We start from the raw sequence: 15963 nt of genomic DNA on the forward strand, positions 1-15963 counted from the left end.
CCTTTACGCTTTCATATTATTTTAGTAATCAGAGGAAGGAGTTTAACGATGTTGATAATTTATTATTTATTGAACAACAACGTGCTCAGCCATTTACAAAACACTGCATGTGCTTACAACGTCAACCTAGATGGGTCACGCAGTTTAGACACGTAACGCCAAACCCTATTAACATCTAACAGGGCAACATTTAAACAAACGAGACATGAATGTGAACTTCAGCTGGCCAAACCCCTTCCATTAAGGTGAAAACCACTCATGTCCTTCTCTCCTCAACTCCTGCACCAGGTGGCAGTACAAATTTTGATTTCAAAGCCTCAGTTTCCCTCCCCATACAGTAAGTTTGGAAAAGGGAAAAAAATACCTTACGTTATTGCCCTGATGCTGTTGCATCGTCTTTTCTGGACCCAATGTTTATGCTGGCCCATCGGTTGAGGAGGGGAGAACAACAGTACCCTTTCTTCTGTTGGGTTATCTACAAATACAGCATCAGGTAATGCCTCCAGCTTCCCCTGAGGATGGAGGATGATTTTGGCCCTTAAGGTCTCCAAGCACTGTGCAGTTTAACAACGTAACTCCCCATCAGTAGGACAGACGGGCGCATCCAAAAGACGTTCAGGGAAACCATAAAACTAGGCAGGAGAAGACAGCGCCATGGGATTGCTCTTTTTGCTTCATACAGCAGACAAACCCTCTCTGAATCATCCTCTTCTGCAGGAAGGGACCTCTTGAGGTAGAGATGGGAGAAAGGCACACAGCTAACGAAGCAAAGGCCATGCCAGGGCTGAAGCAGCACCTGCAGGGTGGCCATGGCCCAACCAGGGGAAAGCAGAAGGTAGGGGCTCTGCCCTCCCTGCCTCCCACCGCAGACAGGCAGGAAAACAAAAACACCAAACAACCAATCCAGACAAACAAAATATTATCTACCAGCCAAATCCGATTGCTTTTCTTAGATTCCATCTCTGTATTTACGAACTGGGGGTAGCAACGCTGCTCCTGCCCAAGGCACCCTCCAGTCCCAGTATAGGGAGAGTTTTGCTGTTCTCCATTTCATTAATCAGCAATTTCTTTTCGAATAAGCAAAAGTGTCTGTTTGCAACAAAAGCTTCCTTGACCCACCTAGACAAATGATATTTAAAGCAGTACTTGCCCAAATTAGCTTAAATATATTATAGTGCAAAATGAAAGCAAACTGTAAACTCAAATAACAAAAACTAGAAAGCAGAGCTTTAGCTATATTGCTGCTAATTCTGTTTGGGCCTGAGAACATATTACTCAGTAACCCATGATTTTTAACTAAGGTTTTAAAAGTAGTATTTATATTAGATCACATTATGATCTCACTACAGGTTTCCCCAAGAATTATTAGTTTTACTGAAGTCAGTGGAGGTAACTGGATTTATACTAGTGCCACTGTGGTAAGAGTCTGCTCACTGGCTCTTAGGGTTTTTGGCTTGGTTTAAACAGTAGAGTATGAATACTTTCATTAGTCATCACGAGAAAATGAGCTGACATAAGTGTCTTCCAAGAGTGAATACACATAGAAATAAGTATGCTATAAATCTAGGAAATGAAGTACAACGTATTTGAGAATATATATAAAAAAAACTTCCTGCATTGATTTGCAAACACTCAGGAGTTCCTTACCATATACTTCAACTCACTACCTTCATCTAGCAGCATTAGATAAAAATCATATTTTGCTATGTATCTATAGCAATTTAAGGTTCATCGTAATTGCTGGCACCTCAGAATAATCCAATCAACCACACGATGCTGAGGACAGAGGGAATAAAGATGGACCATGAAACCCATTCAGTCCTATTCGTCATCCAGTTCCCCGCTCACAAGGCTTCTCAGCTGGCCAAGGGGAAACCCCCACGAAGGCAGCCCCCCTAACAAGTGGCAGCGGGGGCACGGCAGAGTCCTGCCCTGCAGAGCTCACTGCCTGGGGGTGCCCCTGGGGGCTGTACCCCCCTCAGCCCTTCTGCCAGCCTCCGGGATTTCGGCATTACCTGGGAGCAGCGCTGAGCACAAACACCTATCTCCTGTCTCCGGGTTTAAAGCTTTCACATCACTGGGCGCCCTTCACTTCTCTGCTGGGAGGAAGGGTAACTCAGAGCACTTCAATGATTCTTTTATTTTTTTTTTTTAATAAAACCTAGAATTCAATGCTTTATTCCCCTCTCTTCCATACATCCCATCTAACCAATCTTAATCTCAGTCCTGCAAACAGAATACACTTCATTTATTCCATCAGTGCCCACCATGTCACCTCTATATCTCTCCTGTTTCATCAGATGGGCTAAGCAGGAACAAGGAAAGGACAACCTGTTTAGAGCCACCTTCCTCGGAACTCAAGTGCCCCGTTTAATGTCACAGAATCATAGAACAGTTTCGGTTGGAAAGGACCTTTAAAGGTCACCCCGTCCAACCCCCCCTGCAATGAGCGGGGACACCTTCAACGAGATCAGGTTGCTCAGAGTCCTTTTAGCTCACACATCTCTCTTGCAGCTGGTTGTCATGTTCCTTTCCTGCAAAAGGAACCCTGCCACAGCTACATTTTTTTCACCCCAATAAGTATTTTTTTTAAAAAAACTGATTTGTCTTTTCAGTTTTCCACAGGATCTTAAAACTACTAAAGCCAGGCTCAGAATAAATAGCTTGGATTTGCTATCCAGATTTAATTTCTGCTTGTTTCATAGGATGGGTTAATTTGCCATAAAACCTTACCCACTGCTGATACCGGATTCCAGCGTACATAGCTCTCTGCAGAATTTTATTGTCCTTCTTACAATAAAATGGAGTTTAACCATCGCTAGTAATTTCAGAATTAACTACTACAAACCTGACTGAATGGCCTTTTTTATCCCATGCACATTATCTGATCGTTATTCGTCTGAACCTGCCTTTTTTTCTGCAGCTCAAAGTGCAGCAAGGGGTTCAACAGAAGTTTTAGAGCAAACAGAATTCAGTACTGGCCCCGAAGGGGACTTCAGCACGGAACAGCTTCAGGAGGAAGGATATCTAAAAGATCCCTGCAGGAGGAGTGTTGCAAATCCAACATTACTGCAAATACAAAATAACCACAAATTCTTGCAAAACAGGGATAAGATTAACTATGCAGACCAAGTGTAATCTTGCTAATAATCAGGTTTCAGTTATAATGTATTAACACAACAGTCAATGCTATAAACTAAACCTTTGTGAGAGGTAGAAAACATGTAACTTCTGGCACCAATGGCACTTAAGAAAGCCATATCCATTCGTCTACAAAAATGTCTTTTGAAAGCCAGGTGAGACACAGCAACAAATCTATCCATGCCTTCCCATGCAATTCTTTTTGGCAACAACAAAAGCATCAGTATTCTCTTCTTTTGGACAAGCACATAAAAAGGAATACATTGTTTATTGAAAAGGGACTATTGCAATAGTACAGTAGGTTTATTTGCTTGCAGGATTAAAGTATAATTTAATTAAAAATAACCAAACATTTTTGGCCATTGTCTGTCTCCAGAACCAAATCTGCCTCAGTCAGACTTAGAAATCACATTAATTCACACTTTCTCCTGCCTGTGCCATGTTGCACTGAATGCCACAGGCACTGAAAAAGGCACTCGCAGTCCAGATGTGGTGATGAATAAAATCTCTGTCTAATCTCGCTATGTAAATGGATGGCTGTATCTTGGGCCAGGTATTAAGTAATGCTAAAAATTAGCAGATATTCTTAAAACCCACCAGCTTCAGTGACCTGCCGTCATGTCTAATTTTGCGTCCTCTGTAACCATAGAAAGACTAGATTGCAAAGGTGAAGTAGAGCTTAAACTGCACAATTCTAACACAACCTTAAACTCGTGCCCCTCATTGCAAGTCCCGGAGCTCTGTTCAGAGCGAGTCACTTAGTGGGTGGGAAAAGAAGCTGGACCAGTGGCCAATTCAACCACCACACAGTATTTTTGCATTCAACACACCTGCCAAATAACTCCCTTCGGAGACTGTGGCTGCGTTGCACCAGCAGCTTGCACAGATGACTCGAGGTGACACCCACGTCAAGAAGGTTGCCCAGACACGCGGCATCTCCTCTGACCTGGGTTTGCCTGGGTTTCCCCACTATAGAACGCTCCAAGCCTGCCTTGAGTCCCCAGAGCGCATCTCTCTCTCCCACTTCTAATCTGGGAAACACCCTCAAGTTGTCTGAACAACCCGCCACCAACACTCTTTTGTTTTCCCCTTCCCTCCTTCTGCTCAATAAAGCCAGCTTTTGGCATATTAAAGCTTAATTTGTTTAAGAACAAACAGTTGGTGGCCTGCATCTCACAGACGAGAGTGACAGATCACATGAGGAGACCAAAGACTTCAGGGGCTGAAGATTTGGCAGGTTTGTGTCTCAGTGGAGATCCGTAGCTCATTGTCATGTTTCCAAAAGGCATTACACAGGGCTCCAAGGTGGAGCTGTTTACCAATACCGTGATCTCTCCCCAGATGCAGTTGCTACTGCAGCTAATTAAGAGAACAATTAAGACTAAGGCAATCAGTCAAGTACACAGATCCGAGTCATTTTCTCCACTCTCCGATGCTGCGCTGGCTCCCAGAGGGCTAAACCTTATTCACTCATTCAGAAAATGACAGGAAGAAGCTATTAAATATCTGAAAACCATAAAAATGCAATCATACTGTTCCTGAGCTGAGCCACTCACCAGAGACCAATGCCAGGCAACTTAAGAAACTTGCTGGCCCCCAGAATTCACATACTTACAAATAAGAAAATTAATCAAAAGCAGTTCAGATCAAAATTTAATTAAAAAGAAAAGGATTGCAGAAGACTTCCTGAGATTTCTCTGTTTTATGTTTATGACTGATCAATATTATGTGTTATCAGCTCAGCGTATGACAAATTCCACTGGGCATCTTTAAAGAGGAAGTAACAGATTAAATATTGAGCTAAACAATTTAATCTCTGCTTTAAAAGGTTTTCAGATATTTGTAAAGGTAAATCCTATTAGGGTATAAATGTCTCCGTGTGCTAGTGCTGTAGGCTTGTCACGGAGGAATTTGTAAACACCAGGAGACAGGCCCTCATTAAATATAAATTTCCTTCTTTTGTAGAGCTATTGATGAAAAAAGAGAAAGCATTTATGTCTTCAACAGAGGGGCAAGAAGGTCTTAGGAGTGAGATTTAAATGTATCTGCAGGTGCAAGTAAATACGGATCAAACTTCAAGAATTGGCAATGCCGACTGGCTCCCTAAATCCTTTCAAACAAAACCCAGAGACACTGATCCTTCGTCCCACGCAGCGATGGCAAAAAAGACTCAGCCTTTTTAGGCACCCCAGCCTATCTTCTTTAGGGGGATGGCTTACCCTCAGCACCTATGGACCAACATCTGTTCCTCGACATCTGCACAGGTGTAGCAGCACTGGGATTTACAGCATATACGCAGCAGCAGGCAGCGTTATTTGGACATCGTCGCAGCTTCCTGGGTAGCTTTCAACCTAGGACGCATCACAGAACTCATGCTTACCTATCGTATTCCCTCGCCCCAAGTATCAAACCCGTCTCTAAAAAATACATGTCAATTAGTAAGCCATCAGCAGGAACACCACCAATTCACCAAAGGAGCTTACTCATGTCTATTACCACCCGGGGACCACCCCACCGCACCGCTGGTGGAGCACCAGGACAAGCCAGCCTCCTGCATCCATCCAGCCCAGAGCCCGACAGGCAGCTCTTCTGTTTCCAAGCCAGCAGCTTTCTTCCTTTTACATTTGGGAATTAGTTTCATTTTTTTTCCAATTTTATGTAAAAAGGGATTAAAGTAATTAGAAGCTTCACACGGTCCCTTCTCCTATCCCCCCCGCCCCTCAACCATTAATCAGCTCTATTCAATTTCTACCCAAGCCAGATAAAAAGGGAGAGGAGGAGGAGAAATGTTTTGAACATTTAGAAGAACTCGACATTTGTTAGGGAAGGCTGGGTGACCTAAGAAGCAGAAACACAAAACAGATACAAACAAATCTATTGTATATCATGTCACTGTGACAAATAACAACATTTTAAAAAAACAGCATAATCTTTCTATCAGATGAGAACCAAATGACAGCAATGAGGTACGTACAGTTTCTCAGTCAAAACTAAATAAACTCCACGGACCAGATTTCAAAATCAAATGTGCTTTAAGTTACAGGAAAGTTCTTTAGTACAAAAGTACTAGTTTAGTACAAGTTAATAATACACAGGTATTACTGATTTCTGTAAATAGAATCACTAATATTTCAACATAATGGCTTCATTTCAGAACAAGCCTACATACAAATGTAAAAGTGTTCGACTTCATTCTTCGAATTCCCACTTTCCTGACATGTAGGGATTTGGGAAGAGAGATGAAACGACTGTTTAGCCTTATATCCTTATATCAGGATCCCTTGGGATCCATGGGATTTGAGGCCTTCTTTATATCATCACTATGCCCCACCTAATTATAACGTTACCCCCAACAGCGTCACAACCAAAAAAATGCATTTAACATTTGAGATAAAATGCCATTAACAAATGCCACATTTGTTAAAAGACGTGCTCTACCATCACCTCGTGACTGTCACTGAACTTGAGCAATGCCTACAAGGCAAAAATCGATGGGACACCTTGCAAGCAGAGAGATGTGGCTACATGCAGCCGGTAAACCTCTGCAGCCAGCCACTCCGTGCAGTTTTAGAGATTTGCCCGGACAGGAACACGTACGGGAGCTGCCAAGAGCAGAATAAAGCTGCGTCCTATTTAGGATCATTACCTTAATACCTTCAAAGTTTACACACGGACTGCCTCTCCTTATGAAATCTACCTTCATAAGACACTTCAGTAAATATTGAACAGATAAGCAGTGGTATAGACATGCAACCTGAGTGACAGAGGGCTTCTATGCCACTGGACAGTATGAAAATGTAGAACTGGAAGATTCAGCTACTATACAGGATCATCATCCTCCTCAATTTGCTTCCCTCAAAACTATCTTATTTCTAACTTTTTCAAGCCTTCTCACTTGCACGCTGCTGAGCAGCGCACCATTGCGCTTTACAAAGCAAACTTACAGAAACGTGTGACTCTGCTGCATTTCAAAAGGCAGGTACTCCACGGGCTGTACTCTTTTGCAAAGAGAACAGAAAATATCATTAATATGTTCTGTAATGCATTCGAGGACATACCAGGGCTAATCTGCCTGGAATCCCAAGAATAAAGGGGAGTTCACCCTTTAAATGAAAACCATCTCATCTCCTTTGTTGCTTTAAAAGTGTTTGTTAAAAAGCCAATTCCTTGATAATAGTGCCATATTGTGCTATTGATTATTAGGCGGAACCTCCTACCCCCTTCCAGCTGAAATTTTGCAGGAGTTCTGCTTTATAATCAATAGCATGCTCCACACTGTATGGACTTGACAGTGCAGCAGCTCTCCTCCAACGCCCCCAAGGACAGCTGCAAAAAATGAGAAGGCTACCTCCCGGAGCTATCTAAGGACCAGATCCAAACTTCATTGAATTCTATGGAAAAATTCCCACTGACTTCAATGGGCTTTGGATCAACCCCCTGCAGAGAAACACTTTTTAAAACAAACATTAGAAAAAAAAATAAAAATCATTAGGACTAGAAAGCCTTTCATATTATCTACTGGATACATTTTAAAGCAAGAGGGTGGGAATGTGCTCTTTTCTCCTTATGAATGTGTAACTCCTGTTAATGTCAGGGAGAGTCATGCAATTACGAGGTTGCAAAGGTTGAAAGAGAAAAAGAAATACGGCCCAATATCTACAAAACCAACTTCTGTCTAGACCTATATTTCATTACGAAGTTTTAAGAGATATGAGTTAGCCACACAAAAATTTAAAAATCTCTTTATAAAAAAAAAAATATGCCCCTCCAGATTTGTAAAGCACTTTGACAGTAAATATAACCAAATCAGTGTCTAAAATACAACGGGGAAAAGGAAAAAGTTATAACACAAGAAACCGAATTTACATGAGCTTTTGATGAAAACACGGGTTTAAATACGATCAGCAGAAACATTCCATTTGTTTCCTCTTCTCATCTCTGTACAAAGCATGCATGGGAGCGGTGTAAGAATAATTCCTGGTTTTTTTGCCTTCAACCTGGGACCAGATCAGGCGGAGCTCACAGGCAGGTACATATACTATACCCTTTTAAAGTGTGCAGCCAGAATCCTTCCAAAATGCAATGTTTCCCCCTGCTCTCAGAGGCATGACACCCAGGGCTGAGCCTGTGTGGGTGTTGGTCTGAAACCAGTAAGCCTCTGACAGGCTATTATTTCTAGGATGAGGATCTGAGATTTACCATCCATCTTTGCCAGTTCCTGGAGAGCTGCTTTGCAGCAAGACAGAGGTTCTCCCATTGGTAATCCCTCTGCAAATGGGATTCTACTCTGCTGAAGAGATGTGTATGCTTTCGCCAGGCTCGGGTTATTCTCTTCATCTCAGCTTCTGAGTTGCCCTGCAGATTACACATGGGAAGGTGCTCCGGTTTGGTCATGAATGTTGACTCCAGCTTGAAGAAGACACCGACAGAGAAGGGACACTGCCAGGACCTCAGGGCGGATGGGCTTCAAGGTAGGTTTAGCAGCTCAAATCCCACTGGGCACAGCCATGAACTAACAAACTGACTTAACTGAAGCAAGCTCCACGCTGTGAGAAGCTTCTGCAGAGGAAACATCCTCTGATTCGCCCCTTCACTCAAATCATCTCCGTGGTCTAACCTTGCAGATTGAACTACAGATACATGAATACGAAAGAAAGTTTTAAAATACATAGGTTCAGGATGATCCAAAATCAAATTCCCTTTTCTCAGCAAAAATGAATAAATAAGAAAATCTTTTTTGGGGTAGAATGAAAGTGTCATATTGCTCCAAAAGTATTTTTAAAACTATATATTATTAAAGAATGAAAAATGTTATTAAAAGTAAAGAAAGTAAGTTTCATTTAGATAAATATTAAAGCATTTCCTTTAAACTTCCCTGAGATTTTGTCCTTCTACTCAGCCCAAACTACCATCTGAATTTCATCCAGACTTGCAAATAATTTCAATAACCACAAAACTGGATTATCATTTCTCTTTTGGGATAGCTGAGAATAATCCTGTCTGAAAAATAGAATCATGCTAACCGGAGCACCAGGAAAGAATAAGTCATGCTCGGGACTGAAGTCACTGCACTGCACATTTCAGTTGCTTTTGGGAGTATGTGTTTGTGCACACACGTATGTTTGGGTTCTGGGAATTCAGACAGAATCCTTTCAACTCTCTAGCTTCCAACAATTTGTGACAAACATAGCAATATTGAAGAATAGGAATATTTCTTTTAATATAATTACTTAATGACACTAGTGAAATGATCAAAGAAGTTCCAGAAGCTGGAAATTCATTCCAATGCAGACATAAAAATAATTGGGCTAAAGAGTCATGTTTTAGCACTTTCTTCTCAGTTATGCCCCAGAGGTTCGCTCACAGCCCACAACAATTTCAAAACCGTACTTCTGGGGAATAGTACGATATAACCATAAAATTACACTTGAGATAAGATTTAATTATCATTCTCACCTTTCCAACACCTTTCAAAAAGTAATCCTTAAAAGCCTTGCAAGAAAGAATATTACAATTAAAATGATACCATGCAACAATGATATTAAAAGAAAGACAAACTGCTATACAGGTTTTACAGGAGCTTAAGTTCAACAGCTTTATTCAAAAATATTACAAGTGAGACTGTCTGATGGATTTTAGATATTCACTTTGGGCCAGAGGATGTTAGAGCAAAATAAAACAATCTGACATTACACCCTAACAGATCTTTTCATTTGCTTGAGTCATGAAGCTGGAGGAAGCTACTCTAACTACAGCTGGTGGGCCACCACAGAGGAAGAACCATGTTCTCGTGTGCTTTCGTTGCAGTGCTGTTGGATCCACACTGAAAACAAATACCACTGTGAAACAGCACTGCTCCACGGTACCGACTCCCACCTTCTCCCTTTCCTCCTCCACCTCCTTCCTCTCTCCCCCAGGCTCAGATGCTCGTACTGACAGGGTACTGGGGAACAGGAACCACTCTCAACTGCAAGATCAAATCCACCAGCGGCTGACTTGACCTCACAGTCTTAGCTGGGGCAGTAGCTGTCACCCCTGAAAGACACTCCTTTGCAATCTCTATCTGGACCAAAGCCCAACCAACCTGTGTTGGGGAGATTTCAGGCCCGAAGGGAGAAAACCCGGGAGGACAGCCCGTCCCTATGGGGCTGCCAGCATCTCAGGAGGGTTGAAACCTTACGCTGTGGCTGCCGTTTTGCTCTCGTATTCTCTCTGTGAATGTATAAATCGTTCTCCTGCCATGCGTGCAGTGCCTGTAGGCAAGACGCCCCTCAGCAGAGGGGAAAGGGAAGCATAGCCTTAGGCACATCTCCCACAGCACATGTTACTTCCCCGGCATATACAAATAAATGGTCAGCTGGACCTTCCAGACAAAGGGTGGGTGTGCCCTGCAGACACCCAGCCAGCTGGAGAACTGAGATGATTTTAATTGCGGCAGCAGGAAGCTCTAATTTATGTTCCTAAGAAGCTAGTACTTCTTAGGATGGGTATTTTACTTCTGGCAGTTGACTGTCTGAAGCATGCAGGGACCCCCTCACCTTATTATGGGCTGATTTAGAAGGACAAGACTTACAGATTGTTGGGGAATCCCTTAAAACAAATTATTGGGGTTTGCTGAATCAAAGGCTAAATGACAATTTTCATTAAATGGGAAATGAACAGGGGGCGGACGGAGAGAATGGAAGAGGTTTTTAACCAATGGATGCAATCTCTTCAGAAATATTCCCAGAAATGCTCCTAAGAAGAAAGGCTGATCCTTCACTGATGTTTATGTATGAGAAGGAAGAGTGGGTTCTCCCTTGTTGCCTAGATCTTGTGTAGAAGGGAAAGAGCATCTTCCAATTAGACAAGTAACAGGGAAAAGTTGTACTTCCCTGGATATTGCCAATGAATTCAGCAGGGCCAGTCAAACCAAGATTCCTTTCTCTCTTTCCAGAGCAAAGAAAAACCAAACCAAAACCATTAAGTTTTTAATGTGCTTCTAAATAGAAACTTTCTTTTTATTGTTTCTCAGACCCAAATCCAGCTAGCACTGCTTTTAGCTCTTATGAAGAAGGTGAGACTACTCACTGAATTCAGAAGTTAAATGGTTGCAAAGAATATTCTACATTAAAGCCAACCACCACATCCTTCTGAAGCAACACAAAATGCCTTCGAGGGAAGATGGAAAATGTAAATCACTGGAAACCCTGAATACCCAGTAAATCACTGGCAAGCAGGCCTGGGTTTCAGCGCTGAACAGAAGTAAAGCAAAAGAGTTCCAGAGTCCAGCAAAGACGGAAAGAAAGCGTTCATTGTATTGGGAAAGTTACATGATCCGTGTCGGACCTTTGCGCACCATGCTGGGACGAAGAATTTACACGGATGCAAGGAAGTGGGAGGTGTTAAGAAGGGAACGGCACTAGAGTTTATACAAGTGTTACCAATGTTAGAATAATGTTTATCAGTTTACAGTATTTGACTTAGCGTAGCTCAAGGGAGGACTGAGAGATAACAACAGTCCAAACCGCGTTCCTTTACCTGAGAAGCCGGAAGGAGGTCTAAATTCTCCAGTTGAAAGGGAGCCCAATTAACTTTATCTTGTATATCTGAGCTCCAGCTGGGGAGACGAGTTCACTGAGGGTTATAATAATAGCAACGCATGTGTAAACACTTTGACTACTGCCTACACTGAAACGTCGGAGAAGGAATACTGTGTTGTGGAGAAGGTTTATTGCACCAGCTCCCATTCAGCGCAATTCTTTGAGAGATGCTTGAAGTCAGGCACACACATAACCACTTTTATGATACTTAAGCGGTTCCCATATACATCAAAAGACTTGGCCAACCCTGCTGTACTGCTGCTCTGAAATCAACAGGGCTATACTGATTTATATGAACCCAAGAGCTAACTGTCCACGATTCATTCCTCTACACCAGCACAAAGTAGGACCACAGCATCAACAAACTATTCAGCTTCTGTGTGGGAGAGCTGGCCAACAACAACCCCTGAGATGAACAGTTAAGGGAAAGAATGGCAAATATTTGACTAATTCCAGAAAGTAGTTGCTTGGAGTGGACACACACATGAGGATGAATGAAACTTGGATGAAGCCACCTACTTTGCAACAGAGTCATGCGTATTTATACAGGCCTCAGTCATCTGCCATCCACCACAGCCAGAAAGCTAAGTATCGCCCACATGAACTTGCAGATGGAACAGTATCTCTCTGCAAAACAGAACAGGCTGTGACTCTTCAATCTGGCAAGAGAAATGACTTTGTATGCGATAAAAGCCTAAACAACTGCACGTGGCCTCGGGAGGACAGAAGGGAGGGGCTGTTAACCATGTCTCCCAATAGCAGAGCAAGGGCCGTCAAATGAAGCTTGTGAGAGCAAAATTCAAAACAAAACAAAGGAGGTCTAGCACCTCCGTTGTATGAAGAGCCACCTGGAGAACTCCTTAGCAAAGGATGCTAGGACTACAAAATATTTACAAGGGTTCAAGGTGAAAACTATGCGAGTACCTAGAGGAGAGATCTGCTGGGGGTTAATGACCAGACATACTACACAAGGTGCAAGAAATCCTTTGGTTGGGAAGTACTGCAGGATTGGGAGAGTATCAGAAAGAAAGAATCACACAGGCTTACTGTTCTCCAAGCATCCATAGAATCACAGAATATTTTTGGTTGGATGGGACCTTTGAGATCATTGAGTCCAACCAAAAAAAAAAACCACACCCAAAAAAATCCTGAACACCAACACCAAAACCAAACCAAAACAAAACAAACAACCACACACCACACCACCCACAAACAGACACAACCCAACAATCTCAGGCACTAGAGCATGCCCCGAAGTGCCATGTCTACACGTTTCTTAAATACCCCCAGGGATGGCGACTCCACCACCTCCCTGGGCAGGCTGTTCCAGTGCCTGACCACTCTCTCAGTAAAGTCATTCTTCCTAATATCTAATCTAAACCTCCCCTGCCACAACTTCAGACCATTTCCTCTGCTCCTGTCATGATTCCCTTGGGAGAAGAGGCCAACACCCACCTCTCTACAACTTCCTTTCAGGGAGTTGTAGAGGGCAATGAGGTCCCCCCTCAGCCTCCTCTTCTCCAAACTAAACATGCCCATCCATTTACAGCTATCATTGGGAACGGGATGCTGGATTTGCTGAGCCTTTGTTCTGAAGGACAGTACAATGGCTTTTATTCTGTTGGTGATTCTGTTGAGATTCGGATCATTGCTTAGTTTATCTTTAAAAATAAAAATACAGACCTAGAAAGCTGAAAACTGGAGAAAGATAATAGATGGTGAACACCCCCCAATAAAAAGGAGCAGAGGACATTAACATTTAATATGGAGCCATTACAGGTAAGTAATTTAATTGAAAAGATGGTGAGGGTCCCAGAAGTAATTTTAATGTGTGCTATGCACTACTGAGGTTAACAGGAATTGCAAATATTCACACAGGACTGTTGGCCCCGAGCCTATTTTAATCACTGAGAGTTAGCACCGAGTCCACAGCAATCAGAATTTAGGTCTTTGGACATCAGGGCTGCTGCAGAGAAGCTTGGGAGCTACTGAATCTACAAACCTAGAAGAGGCATTAATGTAAGAATTATCATATTTTCACGCACTCCAAATCAGCCACTCTCCTTTAAAAGTACTGTTCCACCAAAAAAAAATACTCGCCTTTGGGTTAAACAAGATATGTGGAAACAGATGCAATAGGGCTGTTCTGAGAAAAGTACTCTGGGATAAACATCTCTATGCCAAATAGATCATTTATGTGGCCCGCAAAACCTCAGAATCAAAGTTTAGAAGTTTTGTTTTCAGACAGATAATCTTTGGAATATACATGTGAAAATGTGGTGTAGTATCTACCTGACCGGTAAATTCACCCCTGCTGTAAATCTTTGAATCAAGGACTATTTTCCACTCTGCTACAGACATAGCTTTACGGCCAGAAAACAAATCTGGCAGAGGTTCACTTGCCAACTGATCTTAAAAAGTTCCATTTCTTTGATTAAACACATCTATTTCTGCAGAGTTCAGTAAATGCGTGAATGGAACATGTGACGAGCTGTTGGCAGTGTATTTATTTCTACAACACTCTGTAAATCTCCTTGTCTGGGCTGCCTCTATCCTCTCATTTTCTTGTCTCTATTACTGTTCTTCATAGCAAGTCTGTGCCCTTCTCAGGCACTCAGACGTTTGGTGGCTGCTTACAGACCTTGGGCTGATGGCCTTTCCGGCTACGTTGAGATGTGCAATGATTGCTCAGAAATGCACCACTTCTTGGGTCATATTGCTTGAATATTTTTAGGTGCTCAACTAGGAACTTTCAAGAGTACCTTTGACGTCTAGATACCTCATAAAGTATTGACATTTCCAGAAAAGAGGACAGGAGGGGAGTGGAGGTGAAGTTAATCTCTAAACTAAAAAACGTCTGAGGAAGTCAGGCAAGGGTGCAGACGAAGTTTTCTAGGGAGCCACTTTGCACTGTCACCTGAATTTCCTGACAAGTAGATACACCCTTAATGAAAAATGCCACCCTGTCATAATGATCTGACTTAGAAACAAATAAAACAGCAAATTAAGCAAGACAGATTAAATGTGAAAAATTGCCCTCTGGCCCTGAAATTCCAGGTTTATTTCCAGGAGGAAGAAGTAAAGCCACCAACAAAGGAGGAAAAATTTTTGTTTAAGGTTACACGAACAGTGGGATCTAGAGAGCAATGTATGTCAACTGCTTGTGGTGTAAGAAGAGGAACTATGATTTGACAGCCCAATTTAAGATCAAGGAAGAGCAAAACCGTAACGCACTTGTTTGTACAAAGTTTAGCACATTTCACAGCAGCAGAGACCTGAAGGAAGATGTTCAAATGCTCTTGACAAATCAGAGAAATGGACAGAAAAGAATGGGACAATTAAACAGGAACAAGTATAAAGTGATGTTGGAGCATTTAACTGCTCAAACACAGGAAATCTGTGGCTAAACAAATTTAAATTAAATTAAGAAATTAAAGCACCACTTCTTGTCCAGAGTGGATGCAACAGAGCAGCAATGGGATGAAGTTTCTGGGAGGCTTAAGACTCATTTACAATAGGTGAGGACTACAGCAAATACTGTGAAGCATCAGAAAGGACTTCCCTGAGGAGCTAAGTAACCTCCATCTCTGATGGGGTGGACAAACATGCCCCAGGAATCATCTGTCCTACCTGGATTGCCAGAACTCCACATACACAGGAGCGGCACCTTCCAACCCAGTTTTTAATGGAACTATATTCAATGTTAGAATAAATGGAATTAGAGGAGAATCCCTTGGGAGCGAGGGGAGGGGATTCACTGCTTTCTCTCCAACATAATTCACACTTTCCCCTTTTAAGTCATCCTCAGCTTCATATTCAGGGGACTTTTTGAGTTGGAAAAGATCACGAACAGCCATTGAATACTGTTTTCACAAGTACAGGGCCTGGCTTGGCCAAACATGTAGCATACATACACACACATTTTAGACCCTAATGCTTCATGTGTCCTGCAGCTGCATCCTCCGTTTGCTATCATCTGTACCATCAATACCATTCTGAGGCCTCTTCTTAAACGTGTGAGAAACGGCAGAGTAATCAGGGACTGATCTAGCTTTGTGCTAACATGGCTTCACAGGCACACACAAGCATCTCTGCCTTGCGCCGCACCATCCTTCATCCCCACATTTCCTCCCTCGGAATTAGCATGGGCATCCCTCCACCGCACCCCTGCGCTCGCCTGCTGGCAGACACCTCTCTGGTTACGTGATTTCCTCTTCACAGCTGAGACACATATACCATT

Source organism: Numenius arquata, chromosome 7 (genome assembly GCF_964106895.1).
Source record: "Numenius arquata chromosome 7, bNumArq3.hap1.1, whole genome shotgun sequence".
In the NCBI taxonomy this organism is placed as follows: Eukaryota; Metazoa; Chordata; class Aves; order Charadriiformes; family Scolopacidae; genus Numenius; species Numenius arquata.